The sequence below is a fragment of the Watersipora subatra genome, chromosome 11 (genome assembly GCF_963576615.1).
Source record: "Watersipora subatra chromosome 11, tzWatSuba1.1, whole genome shotgun sequence".
In the NCBI taxonomy this organism is placed as follows: domain Eukaryota; kingdom Metazoa; phylum Bryozoa; class Gymnolaemata; order Cheilostomatida; family Watersiporidae; genus Watersipora; species Watersipora subatra.
This window is the reverse complement of record NC_088718.1, coordinates 19,161,426-19,187,720: the sequence shown is the minus strand read 5'-3', so window position 1 is coordinate 19,187,720 and position 26,295 is coordinate 19,161,426.

The window sequence follows — 26,295 nt, the reverse complement described above, 5'->3', positions numbered from 1 at the left end:
TCTAGCATGTTTGGTTGAAATTGGAAATTTACATTTTTCACTTTTGTCAGACAATTGCAATATTCTCACAATAAGCTAATTAGCTCAATTGGAGCATTTCTAGCATGTTTGGTTGAAATTGGAAATTTACATTTTTCAGTGTTGTCAGACGTTTGTAATATTCTCACAATAAGCTAATTAGCTAAATTGGAGCATTTCTAGCATGTTTGGTTGAAATTGCAAATTTACATTTTTCAGTTCTGTCAGACAATTGCAATATTCTCACAATAAGCTAATTAGCTCAATTGGAGCATTTCTAGCATGTTTGGTTGAAATTGGAAATTTACATTTTTCAATTTTGTTAGACGTTTGTAATATTCTCACAATAAGCTAATTAGCTCAATTAGAGCATTTCTAGCATGTTTGGTTGAAATTGGAAATTTACATTTTTCACTTTTGTCAGACAATTGCAATATTCTCACAATAAGCTAATTAGCTCAATTGGAGCATTTCTAGCATGTTTGGTTGAAATTGGAAATTTACATTTTTCACTTTTGTCAGACAGTTGCAATATTCTCTCAATAAGCTAATTAGCTCATTTGGAGCATTTCTAGCATGTTTGGTTGAAATTAGAAATTTACATTTTTCAGTGTTGTCAGACGTTTGTAATATTCTCACAATAAGCTAATTAGCTCAATTGGAGCATTTCTAGCATGTTTGGTTGAAAGTGGAAATTTACATTTTTCAGTTTTGTCAGACGTTTGTAAAATTCTTACAGTAGGCTTATTTGCGCAATTTGAGCATTTCTAGCATGTTTAATTGAAATTGGAAATTTACATTTTTCACTTTTGTCAGACAATTGCAATATTCTCACAATAAGCTAATTAGCTCAATTGGAGCATTTTTAGCATGTTTGGTTTAAATTGGAAATTTACATTTTTCAGTGTTGTCAGACGTTTGTAATATTCTCACAATAAGCTAATTAGCTCAATTGGAGCATTTCTAGCATGTTTGGTTGAAATTGGAAATTTACATTTTTCACTTTTGTCAGACAATTGCAATATTCTCACAATAAGCTAATTAGCTCATTTGGAGCATTTCTAGCATGTTTGGTTGAAACTGGAAATTTACATTTTTCAATTTTGTTAGACGTTTGTAATATTCTCACAATAAGCTAATTAGCTCAATTGGAGCATTTCTAGCATGTTTGGTTGAAATTGGAAATTTACATTTTTCAATTTTGTTAGACGTTTGTAATATTCTCACAATAAGCTAATTAGCTCAATTGGAGCATTTCTAGCATGTTTGGTTGAAGTTGGAAATTTACATTTTTCACTTTTGTCAGACAATTGCAATATTCTCTCAATAAGCTAATTAGCTCATTTGGAGCATTTCTAGCGTGTTTGGTTGAAATTAGAAATTTACATTTTTCACTTTTGTCAGACAATTGCAATATTCTCACAACAAGCTAATTAGCTCAATTGGAGCATTTCTAGCATGTTTGGTTGAAATTGGAAATTTACATTTTTCACTTTTGTCAGACAATTGCAATATTCTCACAATAAGCTAATTAGCTCAATTGGAGCATTTCTAGCATGTTTGGTTGAAACTGGAAATTTACATTTTTCACTTTTGTCAGACAATTGCAATATTCTCACAATAAGCTAATTAGCACAATTGGAGCATTTCTAGCATGTTTGGTTAAAATTGGAAAATTACATTTTTCAGTTTTGTCAGACGTTTGTAATATTCTCACAATAAGCTAATTAGCTCAATTGGAGCATTTCTAGCATGTTCGGTTGAAATTGGAAATTTACATTTTTCACTTTTGTTAGACGTTTGTAATATTCTCACAATAAGCTAATTAGCTCAATTGGAGCATTTCTAGCATGTTTGGTTGAAATTGGAAATTTACATTTTTCAGTTTTGTCAGACAATTGCAATATTCTCTCAATAAGCTAATTAGCTCAATTGGAGCATTTCTAGCATGTTTGGTTGAAATTGGAAATTTACATTTTTCAGTTTTGTCAGACGTTTGTAGTATTCTCACAATAAGCTAATTAGCTCAATTGGAGCATTTCTAGCATGTTTGGTTGAAATTGGAAATTTACATTTCTCACTTTTGTCAGACAATTGCAATAATCTCACAGTAAGCTAATTAGCTCAATTGGAGCAATTCTAGCATGTTTGGTTGAAATTGGAAAATTACATTTTTCACTTTTGTCAGACAATTGCAATATTCTCACAATAAGCTAATTAGCTCAATTGGAGCATTTCTAGCATGTTTGGTTGAAATTGGAAATTTACATTTTTCAGTTTTGTCAGACAATTGCAATATTCTCTCAATAAGCTAACTAGTCCAATTGGAGCATCTCTGGCATGTTTGGTTGAAATTGGAAATTTACATTTTTCAGTTTTGTCAGACGTTTGTAGTATTCTCACAATAAGCTAATTAGCTCAATTGGAGCATTTCTAGCATGTTTGGTTGAAATTGGAAATTTACATTTTTCACTTTTGTCAGACAATTGCAATATTGTCACAATAAGCTAATTAGCTCAATTGGAACATTTCTAGCATGTTTGGTTGAAATTGGAAATTTACATTTTTCACTTTTGTCAGACAATTGCAGACTCTCTCAATAAGCTAATTAGCTCATTTGGAGCATTTCTAGCATGTTTGGTTGAAATTAGAAATTTACATTTTTCAGTGTTGTCAGACGTTTGTAATATTCTCACAATAAGCTAATTAGCTCAATTGGAGCATTTCTAGCATGTTTGGTTGAAATTGGAAATTTACATTTTTCACTTTTGTCAGACAATTGCAATATTCTCACAATAAGCTAATTAGCTCAATTGGAGCATTTCTAGCATGTTTGGTTGAAATTGGAAATTTACATTTTTCAATTTTGTTAGACGTTTGTAATATTCTCACAATAAGCTAATTAGCTCAATTGGAGCATTTCTAGCATGTTTGGTTGAAATTGGAAATTTACATTTTTCAGTTTTGTCTGACATTTGCAATATTCTCTCAATAAGCTAATTAGCTCAATTGGAGCATTTCTAGCATGTTTGGTTGAAATTGGAAATTTACATTTTTCAGTTTTGTCAGACGTTTGTAGTATTCTCACAATAAGCTAATTAGCTCAATTGGAGCATTTCTAGCATGTTTGGTTGAAATTGGAAATTTACATTTTTCACTTTTGTCAGACAATTGCAATATTCTCACAATAAGCTAATTAGCTCAATTGGAGCATTTCTAGCATGTTTGGTTGAAATTGGAAATTCACATTTTTCAGTTTCGTCAGACGTTTGTAATATTCTCACAATAAGCTAATTAGCTCAATTGGAGCATTTCTAGCATGTTTGGTTGAAATTGGAAAATTACATTTTTCAGTTTTGTCAGACGTTTGTAATATTTTCACAATAAGCTAATTAGCTCAATTGGAGCATTTCTAGCATGTTTGGTTAAAATTGGAAAATTACATTTTTCAGTTTTGTCAGACGTTTGTAATATTCTCACAATAAGCTAATTAGCTCAATTGGAGCATTTCTAGCATGTTCGGTTGAAATTGGAAATTTACATTTTTCAATTTTGTTAGACGTTTGTAATATTCTCACAATAAGCTAATTAGCTCAATTGGAGCATTTCTAGCATGTTTGGTTGAAATTGGAAATTTACATTTTTCACTTTTGTCCGACGTTTGTAATATTCTGACAATAAGCTAATTAGCTCAATTGGAGCATTTCTAGCACGTTTGGTTGAAATTGGAAATTTACATTTTTCACTTTTGTCAGACAATTGCAATATTCTCACAATAAGCTAATTAGCACAATTGGAGCATTTCTAGCATGTTTGGTTAAAATTGGAAAAATACATTTTTCAGTTTTGTCAGACGTTTGTAATATTCTCACAATAAGCTAATTAGCTCAATTGGAGCATTTCTAGCATGTTCGGTTGAAATTGGAAATTTACATTTTTCAATTTTGTTAGACGTTTGTAATATTCTCACAATAAGCTAATTAGCTCAATTGGAGCATTTCTAGCATGTTTGGTTGAAATTGGAAATTTACATTTTTCAGTTTTGTCAGACAATTGCAATATTCTCTCAATAAGCTAATTAGCTCAATTGGAGCATTTCTAGCATGTTTGGTTGAAATTGGAAATTTACATTTTTCAGTTTTGTCAGACGTTTGTAGTATTCTCACAATAAGCTAATTAGCTCAATTGGAGCATTTCTAGCATGTTTGGTTGAAATTGGAAATTTACATTTTTCACTTTTGTCAGACAATTGCAATATTCTCACAACAAGCTAATTAGCTCAATTGGAGCATTTCTAGCATGTTTGGTTGAAATTGGAAATTTACATTTTTCACTTTTGTCAGACAATTGCAATATTCTCACAATAAGCTAATTAGCTCAATTGGAGCATTTCTAGCATGTTTGGTTGAAACTGGAAATTTACATTTTTCACTTTTGTCAGACAATTGCAATATTCTCACAATAAGCTAATTAGCACAATTGGAGCATTTCTAGCATGTTTGGTTAAAATTGGAAAATTACATTTTTCAGTTTTGTCAGACGTTTGTAATATTCTCACAATAAGCTAATTAGCTCAATTGGAGCATTTCTAGCATGTTCGGTTGAAATTGGAAATTTACATTTTTCAATTTTGTTAGACGTTTGTAATATTCTCACAATAAGCTAATTAGCTCAATTGGAGCATTTCTAGCATGTTTGGTTGAAATTGGAAATTTACATTTTTCAGTTTTGTCAGACAATTGCAATATTCTCTCAATAAGCTAATTAGCTCAATTGGAGCATTTCTAGCATGTTTGGTTGAAATTGGAAATTTACATTTTTCAGTTTTGTCAGACGTTTGTAGTATTCTCACAATAAGCTAATTAGCTCAATTGGAGCATTTCTAGCATGTTTGGTTGAAATTGGAAATTTACATTTCTCACTTTTGTCAGACAATTGCAATATTCTCACAACAAGCTAATTAGCTCAATTGGAGCATTTCTAGCATGTTTGGTTGAAATTGGAAATTTACATTTTTCACTTTTGTCAGACAATTGCAATATTCTCACAATAAGCTAATTAGCTCAATTGGAGCATTTCTAGCATGTTTGGTTGAATTTGGAAATTTACATTTTTCAATTTTGTTAGACGTTTGTAATATTCTCACAATAAGCTAATTAGCTCAATTGGAGCATTTCTAGCATGTTTGGTTGAAATTGGAAGTTTACATTTTTCACTTTTGTCAGACAATTGCAATATTCTCACAATAAGCTAATTAGCTTAATTGGAGCATTTCTAGCATCTTCGGTTGAAATTGGAAATTTACATTTTTCAGTGTTGTCAGACGTTTGTAATATTCTCACAATAAGCTAATTAGCTCAATTGGAGCATTTCTAGCATGTTTCGTTGAAATTGGAAATTTACATTTTTCACTTTTGTCAGACAATTGCAATAATCTCACAGTAAGCTAATTAGCTCAATTGGAGCAATTCTAGCATGTTTGGTTGAAATTGGAAATTTACATTTTTCACTTTTGTCAGACAATTGCAATATTCTCACAATAAGCTAATTAGCTCAATTGGAGCATTTCTAGCATGTTTGGTTGAAATTGGAAATTTACATTTTTCACTTTTGTCCGACGTTTGTAATATTCTGACAATAAGCTAATTAGCTCAATTGGAGCATTTCTAGCACGTTTGGTTGAAATTGGAAATTTACATTTTTCACTTTTGTCAAACAATTGCAATATTCTCTCAATAAGCTAATTAGCTCAATTGGAGCATTTCTAGCATGTTTTGTTGAATATGGAAATTTACATTTTTCACTCTTGTCAGATGTTTGTAATATTCTCACAATAAGCTAATTAGCTCAATTGGAGCATTTCTAGCATGTTTGGTTGAAATTGGAATTTTACATTTTTCAGTTTTGTCAGACAATTGCAATATTCTCTCAATAAGCTAATTAGCTCAATTGGAGCATTTCTAGCATGTTTGGTTGAAATTGGAAATTTACATTTTTCAGTTTTGTCAGACGTTTGTAATATTCTCACAATAAGCTAATTAGCTCAATTGGAGCATTTCTTGCATGTTTGGTTGAAATTGGAAATTTACATTTTTCAGTGTTGTCAGACGTTTGTAATATTCTCACAATAAGCTAATTAGCTCAATTGGAGCATTTCTAGCATGTTTAATTGAAATTGGAAATTTACATTTTTCACTTTTGTCAGACAATTGCAATATTCTCACAATAAGCTAATTAGCTCAATTGGAGCATTTCTAGCATGTTTGGTTGAAATTGGAAATTTACATTTTTCAATTTTGTTAGACGTTTGTAATATTCTCACAATAAGCTAATTAGCTCAATTGGAGCATTTCTAGCATGTTTGGTTGAAATTGGAAATTTACATTTTTCAGTTTTGTCAGACAATTGCAATATTCTCTCAATAAGCTACTTAGCTCAATTGGAGCATTTCTAGCATGTTTGGTTGAAATTGGAAATTTACATTTTTCAGTTTTGTCAGACGTTTGTAGTATTCTCACAATAAGCTAATTAGCTCAATTGGAGCATTTCTAGCATGTTTGGTTGAAATTGGAAATTTACATTTCTCACTTTTGTCAGACAATTGCAATATTCTCACAATAAGCTAATTAGCTCAATTGGAGCATTTCTAGCATCTTCGGTTGAAATTGGAAATTTACATTTTTCAGTGTTGTCAGACGTTTGTAATATTCTCACGATAAGCTAATTAGCTCAATTGGAGCATTTCTAGCATGTTTGGTTGAAATTGGAAATTTACATTTTTCAGTTTTGTCAGACAATTGCAATATTCTCTCAATAAGCTAATTAGCTCAATTGGAGCATTTCTAGCATGTTTGGTTGAAATTGGAAATTTACATTTTTCAGTTTTGTCAGACGTTTGTAGTATTCTCACAATAAGCTAATTAGCTCAATTGGAGCATTTCTAGCATGTTTGGTTGAAATTGGAAATTTACATTTCTCACTTTTGTCAGACAATTGCAATATTCTCACAACAAGCTAATTAGCTCTATTGGAGCATTTCTAGCATGTTTGGTTGAAATTGGAAATTTACATTTTTCACTTTTGTCAGACAATTGCAATATTCTCACAATAAGCTAATTAGCTCAATTGGAGCATTTCTAGCATGTTTGGTTGAATTTGGAAATTTACATTTTTCAATTTTGTTAGACGTTTGTAATATTCTCACAATAAGCTAATTAGCTCAATTGGAGCATTTCTAGCATGTTTGGTTGAAATTGGAAATTTACATTTTTCACTTTTGTCAGACAATTGCAATATTCTCACAATAAGCTAATTAGCTTAATTGGAGCATTTCTAGCATCTTCGGTTGAAATTGGAAATTTACATTTTTCAGTGTTGTCAGACGTTTGTAATATTCTCACAATAAGCTAATTAGCTCAATTGGAGCATTTCTAGCATGTTTCGTTGAAATTGGAAATTTACATTTTTCACTTTTGTCAGACAATTGCAATAATCTCACAGTAAGCTAATTAGCTCAATTGGAGCAATTCTAGCATGTTTGGTTGAAATTGGAAATTTACATTTTTCACTTTTGTCAGACAATTGCAATATTCTCACAATAAGCTAATTAGCTCAATTGGAGCATTTCTAGCATGTTTGGTTGAAATTGGAAATTTACATTTTTCACTTTTGTCCGACGTTTGTAATATTCTGACAATAAGCTAATTAGCTCAATTGGAGCATTTCTAGCACGTTTGGTTGAAATTGGAAATTTACATTTTTCACTTTTGTCAAACAATTGCAATATTCTCTCAATAAGCTAATTAGCTCAATTGGAGCATTTCTAGCATGTTTGGTTGAATATGGAAATTTACATTTTTCACTCTTGTCAGACGTTTGTAATATTCTCACAATAAGCTAATTAGCTCAATTGGAGCATTTCTAGCATGTTTGGTTGAAATTGGAATTTTACATTTTTCAGTTTTGTCAGACAATTGCAATATTCTCTCAATAAGCTAATTAGCTCAATTGGAGCATTTCTAGCATGTTTGTTTGAAATTGGAAATTTACATTTTTCAGTTTTGTCAGACGTTTGTAATATTCTCACAATAAGCTAATTAGCTCAATTGGAGCATTTCTTGCATGTTTGGTTGAAATTGGAAATTTACATTTTTCAGTGTTGTCAGACGTTTGTAATATTCTCACAATAAGCTAATTAGCTCAATTGGAGCATTTCTAGCATGTTTAATTGAAATTGGAAATTTACATTTTTCACTTTTGTCAGACAATTGCAATATTCTCACAATAAGCTAATTAGCTCAATTGGAGCATTTCTAGCATGTTTGGATGAAATTGGAAATTTACATTTTTCAATTTTGTTAGACGTTTGTAATATTCTCACAATAAGCTAATTAGCTCAATTGGAGCATTTCTAGCATGTTTGGTTGAAATTGGAAATTTACATTTTTCAGTTTTGTCAGACAATTGCAATATTCTCTCAATAAGCTACTTAGCTCAATTGGAGCATTTCTAGCATGTTTGGTTGAAATTGGAAATTTACATTTTTCAGTTTTGTCAGACGTTTGTAGTATTCTCACAATAAGCTAATTAGCTCAATTGGAGCATTTCTAGCATGTTTGGTTGAAATTGGAAATTTACATTTCTCACTTTTGTCAGACAATTGCAATATTCTCACAATAAGCTAATTAGCTCAATTGGAGCATTTCTAGCATCTTCGGTTGAAATTGGAAATTTACATTTTTCAGTGTTGTCAGACGTTTGTAATATTCTCACGATAAGCTAATTAGCTCAATTGGAGCATTTCTAGCATGTTTGGTTGAAATTGGAAATTTACATTTTTCACTTTTGTCAGACAATTGCAATAATCTCACAGTAAGCTAATTAGCTCAATTGGAGCAATTCTAGCATGTTTGGTTGAAATTGGAAATTTACATTTTTCACTTTTGTCAGACAATTGCAATATTCTCACAATAAGCTAATTAGCTCAATTGGAGCATTTCTAGCATGTTTGGTTGAAATTGGAAATTTACATTTTCAGTTTTGTCAGACAATTGCAATATTCTCTCAATAAGCTAATTAGTTCAATTGGAGCATCTCTGGCATGTTTGGTTGAAATTGGAAATTTACATTTTTCAATTTTGTTAGACGTTTGTAATATTCTCACAATAAGCTAATTAGCTCAATTGGAGCATTTCTAGCATGTTCGGTTGAAATTGGAAATTTACATTTTTCAATTTTGTTAGACGTTTGTAATATTCTCACAATAAGCTAATTAGCTCAATTGGAGCATTTCTAGCATGTTTGGTTGAAATTGGAAATTTACATTTTTCAGTTTTGTCAGACAATTGCAATATTCTCTCAATAAGCTAATTAGCTCAATTGGAGCATTTCTAGCATGTTTGGTTGAAATTGGAAATTTACATTTTTCAGTTTTGTCAGACGTTTGTAGTATTCTCACAATAAGCTAATTAGCTCAATTGGAGCATTTCTAGCATGTTTGGTTGAAATTGGAAATTTACATTTCTCACTTTTGTCAGACAATTGCAATATTCTCACAACAAGCTAATTAGCTCAATTGGAGCATTTCTAGCATGTTTGGTTGAAATTGGAAATTTACATTTTTCACTTTTGTCAGACAATTGCAATATTCTCACAATAAGCTAATTAGCTCAATTGGAGCATTTCTAGCATGTTTGGTTGAATTTGGAAATTTACATTTTTCAATTTTGTTAGACGTTTGTAATATTCTCACAATAAGCTAATTAGCTCAATTGGAGCATTTCTAGCATGTTTGGTTGAAATTGGAAGTTTACATTTTTCACTTTTGTCAGACAATTGCAATATTCTCACAATAAGCTAATTAGCTTAATTGGAGCATTTCTAGCATCTTCGGTTGAAATTGGAAATTTACATTTTTCAGTGTTGTCAGACGTTTGTAATATTCTCACAATAAGCTAATTAGCTCAATTGGAGCATTTCTAGCATGTTTCGTTGAATTTGGAAATTTACATTTTTCACTTTTGTCAGACAATTGCAATAATCTCACAGTAAGCTAATTAGCTCAATTGGAGCAATTCTAGCATGTTTGGTTGAAATTGGAAATTTACATTTTTCACTTTTGTCAGACAATTGCAATATTCTCACAATAAGCTAATTAGCTCAATTGGAGCATTTCTAGCATGTTTGGTTGAAATTGGAAATTTACATTTTTCACTTTTGTCCGACGTTTGTAATATTCTGACAATAAGCTAATTAGCTCAATTGGAGCATTTCTAGCACGTTTGGTTGAAATTGGAAATTTACATTTTTCACTTTTGTCAAACAATTGCAATATTCTCTCAATAAGCTAATTAGCTCAATTGGAGCATTTCTAGCATGTTTGGTTGAATATGGAAATTTACATTTTTCACTCTTGTCAGATGTTTGTAATATTCTCACAATAAGCTAATTAGCTCAATTGGAGCATTTCTAGCATGTTTGGTTGAAATTGGAATTTTACATTTTTCAGTTTTGTCAGACAATTGCAATATTCTCTCAATAAGCTAATTAGCTCAATTGGAGCATTTCTAGCATGTTTGGTTGAAATTGGAAATTTACATTTTTCAGTTTTGTCAGACGTTTGTAATATTCTCACAATAAGCTAATTAGCTCAATTGGAGCATTTCTTGCATGTTTGGTTGAAATTGGAAATTTACATTTTTCAGTGTTGTCAGACGTTTGTAATATTCTCACAATAAGCTAATTAGCTCAATTGGAGCATTTCTAGCATGTTTAATTGAAATTGGAAATTTACATTTTTCACTTTTGTCAGACAATTGCAATATTCTCACAATAAGCTAATTAGCTCAATTGGAGCATTTCTAGCATGTTTGGTTGAAATTGGAAATTTACATTTCTCACTTTTGTCAGACAATTGCAATATTCTCACAATAAGCTAATTAGCTCAATTGGAGCATTTCTAGCACGTTTGGTTGAAATTGGAAATTTACATTTTTCACTTTTGTCAAACAATTGCAATATTCTCTCAATAAGCTAATTAGCTCAATTGGAGCATTTCTAGCATGTTTGGTTGAATATGGAAATTTACATTTTTCACTCTTGTCAGACGTTTGTAATATTCTCACAATAAGCTAATTAGCTCAATTGGAGCATTTCTAGCATGTTTGGTTGAAATTGGAATTTTACATTTTTCAGTTTTGTCAGACAATTGCAATATTCTCTCAATAAGCTAATTAGCTCAATTGGAGCATTTCTAGCATGTTTGTTTGAAATTGGAAATTTACATTTTTCAGTTTTGTCAGACGTTTGTAATATTCTCACAATAAGCTAATTAGCTCAATTGGAGCATTTCTTGCATGTTTGGTTGAAATTGGAAATTTACATTTTTCAGTGTTGTCAGACGTTTGTAATATTCTCACAATAAGCTAATTAGCTCAATTGGAGCATTTCTAGCATGTTTAATTGAAATTGGAAATTTACATTTTTCACTTTTGTCAGACAATTGCAATATTCTCACAATAAGCTAATTAGCTCAATTGGAGCATTTCTAGCATGTTTGGATGAAATTGGAAATTTACATTTTTCAATTTTGTCAGACGTTTGTAATATTCTCACAATAAGCTAATTAGCTCAATTAGAGCATTTCTAGCATGTTTGGTTGAAATTGGAAATTTACATTTTTCAGTTTTGTCAGACAATTGCAATATTCTCTCAATAAGCTACTTAGCTCAATTGGAGCATTTCTAGCATGTTTGGTTGAAATTGGAAATTTACATTTTTCAGTTTTGTCAGACGTTTGTAGTATTCTCACAATAAGCTAATTAGCTCAATTGGAGCATTTCTAGCATGTTTGGTTGAAATTGGAAATTTACATTTCTCACTTTTGTCAGACAATTGCAATATTCTCACAATAAGCTAATTAGCTCAATTGGAGCATTTCTAGCATCTTCGGTTGAAATTGGAAATTTACATTTTTCAGTGTTGTCAGACGTTTGTAATATTCTCACGATAAGCTAATTAGCTCAATTGGAGCATTTCTAGCATGTTTGGTTGAAATTGGAAATTTACATTTTTCACTTTTGTCAGACAATTGCAATAATCTCACAGTAAGCTAATTAGCTCAATTGGAGCAATTCTAGCATGTTTGGTTGAAATTGGAAATTTACATTTTTCACTTTTGTCAGACAATTGCAATATTCTCACAATAAGCTAATTAGCTCAATTGGAGCATTTCTAGCATGTTTGGTTGAAATTGGAAATTTACATTTTCAGTTTTGTCAGACAATTGCAATATTCTCTCAATAAGCTAATTAGTTCAATTGGAGCATCTCTGGCATGTTTGGTTGAAATTGGAAATTTACATTTTTCAGTTTTGTCAGACGTTTGTAGTATTCTCACAAAAAGCTAATTAGCTCAATTGGAGCATTTCTAGCATGTTTGGTTGAAATTGGAAATTTACATTTTTCACTTTTGTCAGACAATTGCAATATTCTCACAATAAGCTAATTAGCTCAATTGGAGCATTTCTAGCGTGTTTGGTTGAAATTGGAAATTTACATTTTTCAATTTTGTTAGACGTTTGTAATATTATCACAATAAGCTAATTAGCTCAATTGGAGCATTTCTAGCATATTTGGTTGAAATTGGAAATTTACTTTTTTCAGTTTTGTCTGACAATTGCAATATTCTCTCAATAAGCTAATTAGCTCAATTGGAGCATTTCTAGCATGTTTGGTTGAAATTGGAAATTTACATTTTTCAGTTTTGTCAGACGTTTGTAGTATTCTCACAATAAGCTAATTAGCTCAATTGGAGCATTTCTAGCATGTTTGGTTGAAATTGGAAATTTACATTTTTCACTTTTGTCAGACAATTGCAATATTCTCACAATAAGCTAATTAGCTCAATTGGAGCATTTCTAGCATGTTTGGTTGAAATTGGAAATTCACATTTTTCAGTTTCGTTAGACGTTTGTAATATTCTCACAATAAGCTAATTAGCTCAATTGGAGCATTTCTAGCATGTTTGGTTGAAATTGGAAAATTACATTTTTCACTTTTGTCAGACAATTGCAATAATTTTTCAATAAGCTAATTAGCTCAATTGGAGCATTTCTAGCATGTTTGGTTGAAACTGGAAATTTACATTTTTCACTTTTGTCAGACAATTGCAATATTCTCACAATAAGCTAATTAGCACATTTGGAGCATTTCTAGCATGTTTGGTTAAAATTGGAAAATTACATTTTTCAGTTTTGTCAGACGTTTGTAATATTCTCACAATAAGCTAATTAGCTCAATTGGAGCATTTCTAGCATGTTTGGTTGAAATTGGAAATTTACATTTTTCAGTGTTGTCAGACGTTTGTAATATTCTCACAATAAGCTAATTAGCTCAATTGGAGCATTTCTAGCATGTTTAATTGAAATTAGAAATTTACATTTTTCACTTTTGTCAGACAATTGCAATATTCTCACAATAAGCTAATTAGCTCAATTGGAGCATTTCTAGCATATTTGGTTGAATTTGGAAATTTACATTTCTCACTTTTGTCAGACAATTGCAATATTCTCACAATAAGCTAATTAGCTCAATTGGAGCATTTCTAGCATGTTTGGATGAAATTGGAAATTTACATTTTTCACTTTTGTCAGACAATTGCAATATTCTCACAATAAGCTAATTAGCTCAATTGGAGCATTTCTAGCATGTTTGGTTGAATTTGGAAATTTACATTTTTCAGTGTTGTCAGACGTTTGTAATATTCTCACAATAAGCTAATTAGCTCAATTGGAGCATTTCTAGCATGTTTGGTTGAAATTGGAAATTTACATTTTCACTTTTGTCAGACAATTGCAATATTCTCACAATAAGCTAATTAGCTCAATTGGAGCATTTCTAGCATGTTTGGTTGAAATTGGAAATTTACATTTTTCAATTTTGTTAGACGTTTGTAATATTCTCACAATAAGCTAATTAGCTCAATTGGAGCATTTCTAGCATATTTGGTTGAAATTGGAAATTTACATTTTTCACTTTTGTCAGACGTTTGTAATATTCGCACAATAAGCTAATTAGCTCAATTGGAGCATTTCTAGCATGTTTGGTTGAAATTGGAAATTTACATTTTTCAGTTTTGTCAGACGTTTGTAAAATTCTTACAGTAGGCTTATTTGCGCAATTTGAGCATTTCTAGCATGTTTGGTTGAAATTGGAAATTTACATTTTTCACTTTTGTCAGACAATTGCAATATTCTCACAATAAGCTAATTAGCTCAATTGGAGCATTTCTAGCATGTTTGGTTGAAATTGGAAATTTACATTTTTCAGTGTTGTCAGACGTTTGTAATATTCTCACAATAAGCTAATTAGCTAAATTGGAGCATTTCTAGCATGTTTGGTTGAAATTGGAAGTTTACATTTTTCACTTCTGTCAGACAATTGCAATATTCTCACAATAAGCTAATTAGCTCAATTGGAGCATTTCTAGCATGTTTGGTTGAAATTGGAAATTTACATTTTTCAATTTTGTTAGACGTTTGTAATATTCTCACAATAAGCTAATTAGCTCAATTGGAGCATTTCTAGCATGTTTGGTTGAAATTGGAAATTTACATTTTTCACTTTTGTCAGACAATTGCAATATTCTCACAATAAGCCAATTAGCTCAATTGGAGCATTTCTAGCATGTTTGGTTGAAATTGGAAATTTACATTTTTCACTTTTGTCAGACAGTTGCAATATTCTCTCAATAAGCTAATTAGCTCATTTGGAGCATTTCTAGCCTGTTTGGTTGAAATTAGAAATTTACATTTTTCAGTGTTGTCAGACGTTTGTAATATTCTCACAATAAGCTAATTAGCTCAATTGGAGCATTTCTAGCATGTTTGGTTGAAATTGGAAATTTACATTTTTCACTTTTGTCAGACGTTTGTAAAATTCTTACAGTAGGCTTATTTGCGCAATTTGAGCATTTCAAGCATGTTTAATTGAAATTGGAAATTTACATTTTTCACTTTTGTCAGACAATTGCAATATTCTCACAATAAGCTAATTAGCTCAATTGGAGCATTTCTAGCATGTTTGGTTGAAATTGGAAATTTACATTTTTCAGTGTTGTCAGACGTTTGTAATATTCTCACAATAAGCTAATTAGCTCAATTGGAGCATTTCTAGCATGTTTAATTGAAATTGGAAATTTACATTTTTCACTTTTGTCAGACAATTGCAATATTCTCTCAATAAGCTAATTAGCTCAATTGGAGCATTTCTAGCATGTTTGGTTGAAATTGGAAATTTACATTTTTCAGTTTTGTCAGACAATTGCAATATTCTCTCAATAAGCTAATTAGCTCAATTGGAGCATTTCTAGCATGTTTGGTTGAAATTGGAAATTTACATTTTTCAGTTTTGTCAGACGTTTGTAGTATTCTCACAATAAGCTAATTAGCTCAATTGGAGCATTTCTAGCATGTTTGGTTGAAATTGGAAATTTACATTTTTCAGTTTTGTCAGACGTTTGTAGTATTCTCACAATAAGCTAATTAGCTCAATTGGAGCATTTCTAGCATGTTTGGTTGAAATTGGAAATTTACATTTCTCACTTTTGTCAGACAATTGCAATATTCTCACAACAAGCTAATTAGCTCAATTGGAGCATTTCTAGCATGTCTGGTTGAAATTGGAAATTTACATTTTTCACTTTTGTCAGACATTTGCAATATTCTCTCAATAAGCTAATTAGCTCATTTGGAGCATTTCTAGCATGTTTGGTTGAAATTGGAAATTTACATTTTTCAATTTTGTTAGACGTTTGTAATATTCTCACAATAAGCTAATTAGCTCAATTGGAGCATTTCTAGCATGTTTGGTTGAAATTGGAAATTTACATTTTTCAGTTTTGTCAGACAATTGCAATATTCTCTCAATAAGCTAATTAGCTCAATTGGAGCATTTCTAGCATGTTTGGTTGAAATTGGAAATTTACATTTTTCAGTTTTGTCAGACGTTTGTAGTATTCTCACAATAAGCTAATTAGCTCAATTGGAGCATTTCTAGCATGTTTGGTTGAAATTGGAAATTTACATTTCTCACTTTTGTCAGACAATTGCAATATTCTCACAACAAGCTAATTAGCTCAATTGGAGCATTTCTAGCATGTTTGGTTGAAATTGGAAATTTACATTTTTCACTTTTGTCAGACAATTGCAATATTCTCACAATAAGCTAATTAGCTCAATTGGAGCATTTCTAGCATGTTTGGTTGAATTTGGAAATTTACATTTTTCAGTGTTGTCAGACGTTTGTAATATTCTCACAATAAGCTAATTAGCTCAATTGGAGCATTTCTAGCATGTTTGGTTGAAATTGGAAATTTACATTTTTCACTTTTGTCAGACAATTGCAATATTCTCACAATAAGCTAATTAGCTCAATTGGAGCATTTCTAGCATGTTTAATTGAAATTGGAAATTTACATTTTTCACTTTTGTCAGACAATTGCAATATTCTCACAATAAGCTAATTAGCTCAATTGGAGCATTTCTAGCATGTTTGGTTGAAATTGGAAATTTACATTTTTCAATTTTGTTAGACGTTTGTAATATTCTCACAATAAGCTAATTAGCTCAATTGGAGCATTTCTAGCATGTTTGGTTGAAATTGGAAATTTACATTTTTCACTTTTGTCAGACAATTGCAATATTCTCACAATAAGCTAATTAGCTCAATTGGAGCATTTCTAGCATGTTTAATTGAAATTGGAAATTTACATTTTTCACTTTTGTCAGACAGTTGCAATATTCTCTCAATAAGCTAATTAGCTCATTTGGAGCATTTCTAGCCTGTTTGGTTGAAATTAAAAATTTACATTTTTCAGTGTTGTCAGACGTTTGTAATATTCTCACAATAAGCTAATTAGCTCAATTGGAGCATTTCTAGCATGTTTGGTTGAAATTGGAAATTTACATTTTTCAGTTTTGTCAGACAATTGCAATATTCTCTCAATAAGCTAATTAGCTCAATTGGAGCATTTCTAGCATGTTTGGTTGAAATTGGAAATTTACATTTTTCAGTTTTGTCAGACAATTGCAATATTCTCTCAATAAGCTAATTAGCTCAATTGGAGCATTTCTAGCATGTTTGGTTGAAATTGGAAATTTACATTTTTCAGTTTTGTCAGACGTTTGTAGTATTCTCACAATAAGCTAATTAGCTCAATTGGAGCATTTCTAGCATGTTTGGTTAAAATTGGAAATTTACATTTTTCAGTTTTGTCAGACGTTTGTAGTATTCTCACAATAAGCTAATTAGCTCAATTGGAGCATTTCTAGCATGTTTGGTTGAAATTGGAAATTTACATTTTTCACTTTTGTCAGACAATTGCAATATTCTCACAACAAGCTAATTAGCTCAATTGGAGCATTTCTAGCATGTTTGGTTGAAATTGGAAATTTACATTTTTCACTTTTGTCAGACAATTGCAATATTCTCACAATAAGCTAATTAGCTCAATTGGAGCATTTCTAGCATGTTTGGTTGAATTTGGAAATTTACATTTTTCAGTGTTGTCAGACGTTTGTAATATTCTCACAATAAGCTAATTAGCTCAATTGGAGCATTTCTAGCATGTTTGGTTGAAATTGGAAATTTACATTTTTCAATTTTGTTAGACGTTTGTAATATTCTCACAATAAGCTAATTAGCTCAATTGGAGCATTTCTAGCATGTTTGGTTGAAATTGGAAATTTACATTTTTCACTTTTGTCAGACAATTGCAATATTCGCACAATAAGCTAATTAGCTCAATTGGAGCATTTCTAGCATGTTTGGTTGAAATTGGAAATTTACATTTTTCAGTTTTGTCAGACGTTTGTAAAATTTTTACAGTAGGCTTATTTGCGCAATTTGAGCATTTCTAGCATGTTTGGTTGAAATTGAAAATTTACATTTTTCACTTTTGTCAGACAATTGCAATATTCTCACAATAAGCTAATTAGCTCAATTGGAGCATTTCTAGCATGTTTGGTTGAAATTGGAAATTTACATTTTTCAGTGTTGTCAGACGTTTGTAATATTCTCACAATAAGCTAATTAGCTAAATTGGAGCATTTCTAGCATGTTTGGTTGAAATTGCAAATTTACATTTTTCACTTCTGTCAGACAATTGCAATATTCTCACAATAAGCTAATTAGCTCAATTGGAGCATTTCTAGCATGTTTGGTTGAAATTGGAAACTTACATTTTTCACTTTTGTCAGACAATTGCAATATTCTCACAATAAGCCAATTAGCTCAATTGGAGCATTTCTAGCATGTTTGGTTGAAATTGGAAATTTACATTTTTCACTTTTGTCAGACAGTTGCAATATTCTCTCAATAAGCTAATTAGCTCATTTGGAGCATTTCTAGCCTGTTGGGTTGAAATTAGAAATTTACATTTTTCAGTGTTGTCAGACGTTTGTAATATTCTCACAATAAGCTAATTAGCTCAATTGGAGCATTTCTAGCATGTTTGGTTGAAATTGGAAATTTACATTTTTCAGTTTTGTCAGACGTTTGTAAAATTCTTACAGTAGGCTTATTTGCGCAATTTGAGCATTTCTAGCATGTTTAATTGAAATTGGAAATTTACATTTTTCACTTTTGTCAGACAATTGCAATATTCTCACAATAAGCTAATTAGCTCAATTGGAGCATTTCTAGCATGTTTGGTTGAAATTGGAAATTTACATTTTTCAGTGTTGTCAGACGTTTGTAATATTCTCACAATAAGCTAATTCGCTCAATTGGAGCATTTCTAGCATGTTTAATTGAAATTGGAAATTTACATTTCTCACTTTTGTCAGACAATTGCAATATACTCACAACAAGCTAATTAGCTCAATTGGAGCATTTCTAGCATGTTTGGTTGAAATTGGAAATTTACATTTTTCACTTTTGTCAGACATTTGCAATATTCTCTCAATAAGCTAATTAGCTCATTTGGAGCATTTCTAGCATGTTTGGTTGAAATTGGAAATTTACATTTTTCAATTTTGTTAGACGTTTGTAATATTCTCACAATAAGCTAATTAGCTCAATTGGAGCATTTCTAGCATGTTTGGTTGAAATTGGAATTTTACATTTTTCAGTTTTGTCAGACAATTGCAATATTCTCTCAATAAGCTAATTAGCTCAATTGGAGCATTTCTAGCATGTTTGGTTGAAATTGGAAATTTACATTTTTCAGTTTTGTCAGACGTTTGTAGTATTCTCACAATAAGCTAATTAGCTCAATTGGACCATTTCTAGCATGTTTGGTTGAAATTGGAAATTTACATTTTTCACTTTTGTCAGACATTTGCAATATTCTCTCAATAAGCTAATTAGCTCATTTGGAGCATTTCTAGCATGTTTGGTTGAAATTGGAAATTTACATTTTTCAATTTTGTTAGACGTTTGTAATATTCTCACAATAAGCTAATTAGCTCAATTGGAGCATTTCTAGCATGTTTGGTTGAAATTGGAATTTTACATTTTTCAGTTTTGTCAGACAATTGCAATATTCTCTCAATAAGCTAATTAGCTCAATTGGAGCATTTCTAGCATATTTGGTTGAAATTGGAAATTTACATTTTTCACTTTTGTCAGACGTTTGTAATATTCGCACAATAAGCTAATTAGCTCAATTGGAGCATTTCTAGCATGTTTGGTTGAAATTGGAAATTTACATTTTTCAGTTTTGTCAGACGTTTGTAAAATTCTTACAGTAGGCTTATTTGCGCAATTTGAGCATTTCTAGCATGTTTGGTTGAAATTGGAAATTTACATTTTTCACTTTTGTCAGACAATTGCAATATTCTCACAATAAGCTAATTAGCTCAATTGGAGCATTTCTAGCATGTTTGGTTGAAATTGGAAATTTACATTTTTCAGTGTTGTCAGACGTTTGTAATATTCTCACAATAAGCTAATTAGCTAAATTGGAGCATTTCTAGCATGTTTGGTTGAAATTGGAAGTTTACATTTTTCACTTCTGTCAGACAATTGCAATATTCTCACAATAAGCTAATTAGCTCAATTGGAGCATTTCTAGCATGTTTGGTTGAAATTGGAAATTTACATTTTTCAATTTTGTTAGACGTTTGTAATATTCTCACAATAAGCTAATTAGCTCAATTGTAGCATTTCTAGCATGTTTGGTTGAAATTGGAAATTTACATTTTTCACTTTTGTCAGACAATTGCAATATTCTCACAATAAGCCAATTAGCTCAATTGGAGCATTTCTAGCATGTTTGGTTGAAATTGGAAATTTACATTTTTCACTTTTGTCAGACAGTTGCAATATTCTCTCAATAAGCTAATTAGCTCATTTGGAGCATTTCTAGCCTGTTTGGTTGAAATTAGAAATTTACATTTTTCAGTGTTGTCAGACGTTTGTAATATTCTCACAATAAGCTAATTAGCTCAATTGGAGCATTTCTAGCATGTTTGGTTGAAATTGGAAATTTACATTTTTCACTTTTGTCAGACGTTTGTAAAATTCTTACAGTAGGCTTAATTGCGCAATTTGAGCATTTCTAGCATGTTTAATTGAAATTGGAAATTTACATTTTTCACTTTTGTCAGACAATTGCAATATTCTCACAATAAGCTAATTAGCTCAATTGGAGCATTTCTAGCATGTTTGGTTGAAATTGGAAATTTACATTTTTCAGTGTTGTCAGACGTTTGTAATATTCTCACAATAAGCTAATTAGCTCAATTGGAGCATTTCTAGCATGTTTGGTTGAAATTGGAAATTTACATTTTTCAGTTTTGTCAGACGTTTGTAAAATTCTTACAGTAGGCTTATTTGCGCAATTTGAGCATTTCTAGCATGTTTAATTGAAATTGGAAATTTACATTTTTCACTTTTGTCAGACAATTGCAATATTCTCACAATAAGCTAATTAGCTCAATTGGAGCATTTCTAGCATGTTTGGTTGAAATTGGAAATTTACATTTTTCAGTGTTGTCAGACGTTTGTAATATTCTCACAATAAGCTAATTAGCTCAATTGGAGCATTTCTAGCATGTTTAATTGAAATTGGAAATTTACATTTCTCACTTTTGTCAGACAATTGCAATATACTCACAACAAGCTAATTAGCTCAATTGGAGCATTTCTAGCATGTTTGGTTGAAATTGGAAATTTACATTTTTCACTTTTGTCAGACATTTGCAATATTCTCTCAATAAGCTAATTAGCTCATTTGGAGCATTTCTAGCATGTTTGGTTGAAATTGGAAATTTACATTTTTCAATTTTGTTAGACGTTTGTAATATTCTCACAATAAGCTAATTAGCTCAATTGGAGCATTTCTAGCATGTTTGGTTGAAATTGGAATTTTACATTTTTCAGTTTTGTCAGACAATTGCAATATTCTCTCAATAAGCTAATTAGCTCAATTGGAGCATTTCTAGCATGTTTGGTTGAAATTGGAAATTTACATTTTTCAGTTTTGTCAGACGTTTGTAGTATTCTCACAATAAGCTAATTAGCTCAATTGGACCATTTCTAGCATGTTTGGTTGAAATTGGAAATTTACATTTTTCACTTTTGTCAGACATTTGCAATATTCTCTCAATAAGCTAATTAGCTCATTTGGGGCATTTCTAGCATGTTTGGTTGAAATTGGAAATTTACATTTTTCAATTTTGTTAGACGTTTGTAATATTCTCACAATAAGCTAATTAGCTCAATTGGAGCATTTCTAGCATGTTTGGTTGAAATTGGAATTTTACATTTTTCAGTTTTGTCAGACAATTGCAATATTCTCTCAATAAGCTAATTAGCTCAATTGGAGCATTTCTAGCATGTTTGGTTGAAATTGGAAATTTACATTTCTCACTTTTGTCAGACAATTGCAATATTCTCTCAATAAGCTAATTAGCTCAATTGGAGCATTTCTAGCATGTTTGGTTGAAATTGGAATTTTACATTTTTCAGTTTTGTCAGACGTTTGTAGTATTCTCACAATAAGCTAATTAGCTCAATTGGACCATTTCTAGCATGTTTGGTTGAAATTGGAAATTTACATTTCTCACTTTTGTCAGACAATTGCAATATTCTCACAACAAGCTAATTAGCTCAATTGGAGCATTTCTAGCATGTTTGGTTGAAATTGGAAATTTACATTTTTCACTTTTGTCAGACAATTACAATATTCTCACAATAAGCTAATTAGCTCAATTGGAGCATTTCTAGCATGTTTGGTTGAATTTGGAAGTTTACATTTTTCAGTGTTGTCAGACGTTTGTAATATTCTCACAATAAGCTAATTAGCTCAATTGGAGCATTTCTAGCATGTTTGGTTGAAATTGGAAGTTTACATTTTTCACTTTTGTCAGACAATTGCAATATTCTCACAATAAGCTAATTAGCTCAATTGGAGCATTTCTAGCATGTTTGGTTGAAATTGGAAATTTACATTTTTCAATTTTGTTAGACGTTTGTAATATTCTCACAATAAGCTAATTAGCTCAATTGGAGCATTTCTAGCATGTTTGGTTGAAATTGGAAATTTACATTTTTCACTTTTGTCAGACGTTTGTAATATTCGCACAATAAGCTAATTAGCTCAATTGGAGCATTTCTAGCATGTTTGGTTGAAAGTGGAAATTTACATTTTTCAGTTTTGTCAGACGTTTGTAAAATTCTTACAGTAGGCTTATTTGCGCAATTTGAGCATTTCTAGCATGTTTGGTTGAAATTGGAAGTTTACATTTTTCACTTTTGTCAGACAATTGCAATATTCTCACAATAAGCTAATTAGCTCAATTGGAGCATTTCTAGCATGTTTGGTTGAAATTGGAAATTTACATTTTTCAGTTTTGTCAGACAATTGCAATATTCTCTCAATAAGCTAATTAGCTCAATTAGAGCATTTCTAGCATGTTTGGTTGAAATTGGAAATTTACATTTTTCAGTGTTGTCAGACGTTTGTAATATTCTCACAATAAGCTAATTAGCTCAATTGGAGCATTTCTAGCATGTTTGGTTGAAATTGGAAATTTACATTTTTCACTTTTGTCAGACAATTGCAATATTCTCACAATAAGCTAATTAGCTCAATTGGAGCATTTCTAGCATGTTTGGTTGAAATTGGAAATTTACATTTTTCAATTTTGTTAGACGTTTGTAATATTCTCACAATAAGCTAATTAGCTCAATTGGAGCATTTCTAGCATGTTTGGTTGAAATTGGAAATTTACATTTTTCACTTTTGTCAGACGTTTGTAATATTCGCACAATAAGCTAATTAGCTCAATTGGAGCATTTCTAGCATGTTTGGTTGAAATTGGAAATTTACATTTTTCAGTTTTGTCAGACGTTTGTAAAATTCTTACAGTAGGCTTATTTGCGCAATTTGAGCATTTCTAGCATGTTTGGTTGAAATTGGAAGTTTACATTTTTCACTTTGGTCAGACAATTGCAATATTCTCACAATAAGCTAATTAGCACAATTGGAGCATTTCTAGCATGTTTGGTTGAAATTGGAAATTTACATTTTTCAGTGTTGTCAGACGTTTGTAATATTCTCACAATAAGCTAATTAGCTAAATTGGAGCATTTCTAGCATGTTTGGTTGAAATTGCAAATTTACATTTTTCACTTCTGTCAGACAATTGCAATATTCTCACAATAAGCTAATTAGCTCAATTGGAGCATTTCTAGCATGTTTGGTTGAAATTGGAAATTTACATTTTTCAATTTTGTTAGACGTTTGTAATATTCTCACAATAAGCTAATTAGCTCAATTGGAGCATTTCTAGCATGTTTGGTTGAAATTGGAAATTTACATTTTTCACTTTTGTCAGACGTTTGTAATATTCTCACAATAAGCTTATTAGCTCAATTGGAGCATTTCTAGCATGTTTGGTTGAAATTGGAAATTTACATTTTTCACTTCTGTCAGACAATTGCAATATTCTCACAATAAGCTAATTAGCTCAATTGGAGCATTTCTAGCATGTTTGGTTGAAATTGGAAATTTACATTTTTCACTTTTGTCAGACAATTGCAATATTCTCACAATAAGCTAATTAGCTCAATTGGAGCATTTCTAGCATGTTTGGTTGAATTTGGAAATTTACATTTTTCAGTGTTGTCAGACGTTTGTAATATTCTCACAATAAGCTAATTAGCTCAATTGGAGCATTTCTAGCATGTTTGGTTGAAATTGGAAATTTACATTTTTCAGTTTCGTCAGACGTTTGTAAAATTCTTACAGTAGGCTTATTTGCGCAATTTGAGCATTTCTAGCATGTTTGGTTGAAATTGGAAATTTACATTTTTCACTTTTGTCAGACAATTGCAATATTCTCACAATAAGCTAATTAGCTCAATTGGAGCATTTCTAGCATGTTTGGTTGAAATTGGAAATTTACATTTTTCAGTGTTGTCAGACGTTTGTAATATTCTCACAATAAGCTAATTAGCTCAATTGGAGCATTTCTAGCATGTTTGGTTGAAATTGGAAATTTACATTTTTCAATTTTGTTAGACGTTTGTAATATTCTCACAATAAGCTAATTAGCTCAATTGGAGCATTTCTAGCATGTTTGGTTGAAATTGGAAATTTACATTTTTCAGTTTCGTCAGACGTTTGTAAAATTCTTACAGTAGGTTTATTTGCGCAATTTGAGCATTTCTAGCATGTTTGGTTGAAATTGGAAATTTACATTTTTCACTTTTGTCAGACAATTGCAATATTCTCACAATAAGCTAATTAGCTCAATTGGAGCATTTCTAGCATGTTTGGTTGAAATTGGAAATTTACATTTTTCACTTTTGTCAGACAATTGCAATATTCTCACAATAAGCTAATTAGCTCAATTGGAGCATTTCTAGCATGTTTGGTTGAAATTGGAAATTTACATTTTTCAATTTTGTTAGACGTTTGTAATATTCTCACAATAAGCTAATTAGCTCAATTGGAGCATTTCTAGCATCTTCGGTTGAAATTGGAAATTTACATTTTTCAGTGTTGTTAGACAGTTGTAATATTCTCACAATAAGCTAATTAGCTCAATTGGAGCATTTCTAGCATGTTTGGTTGAAATTGGAAATTTACATTTTTCACTTTTGTCAGACAATTGCAATAATCTCACAGTAAGCTAATTAGCTCAATTGGAGCAATTCTAGCATGTTTGGTTGAAATTGGAAATTTACATTTTTCACTTTTGTCAGACAATTGCAATATTTTCTCAGTAAGCTAATTAGCTCATTTTGAGCATTTCTAGCATGTTTGGTTGAAATTAGAAATTTACATTTTTCAGTGTTGTCAGACGTTTGTAATATTCTCACAATAAGCTAATTAGCTCAATTGGAGCATTTTTAGCATGTTTGGTTGAAATTGGAAATTTACATTTTTCAGTTTTGTCAGACGTTTGTAAAATTCTTACAGTAGGCTTATTTGCGCAATTTGAGCATTTCTAGCATGTTTGGTTGAAATTGGAAATTTACATTTTTCACTTTTGTCAAACAATTGCAATATTCTCTCAATAAGCTAATTAGCTCAATTGGAGCATTTCTAGCATGTTTGGTTGAAATTGGAAATTTACATTTTTCACTTTTGTCAGACGTTTGTAATGTTCTCACAATAAGCTAATTAGCTCAATTGGAGCATTTCTAGCATGTTTGGTTGAAATTGGAATTTTACATTTTTCAGTTTTGTCAGACAATTGCAATATTCTCTCAATAAGCTAATTAGCTCAATTGGAGCATTTCTAGCATGTTTGGTTGAAATTCGAAATTTACATTTTTCAGTTTTGTCAGACGTTTGTAATATTCTCACAATAAGCTAATTAGCTCAATTGGAGCATTTCTAGCATGTTTGGTTGAAATTGGAAATTTACATTTTTCAGTGTTGTCAGACGTTTGTAATATTCTCACAGTAAGCTAATTAGCTCAATTGGAGCATTTCTAGCATGTTTAATTGAAATTGGAACTTTACATTTTTCACTTCTGTCAGACAATTGCAATATTCTCACAATAAGCTAATTAGCTCAATTGGAGCATTTCTAGCATGTTTGGTTGAAATTGGAAATTTACAATTTTCAATTTTGTTAGACGTTTGTAATATTCTCACAATAAGCTAATTAGCTCAATTGGAGCATTTCTAGCATGTTTGGTTGAAATTGGAAATTTACATTTTACAGTTTTGTCAGACAATTGCAACATTCTCTCAATAAGCTAATTAGCTCAATTTGAGCATTTCTAGCATGTTTGGTTGAAATTGGAAATTTACATT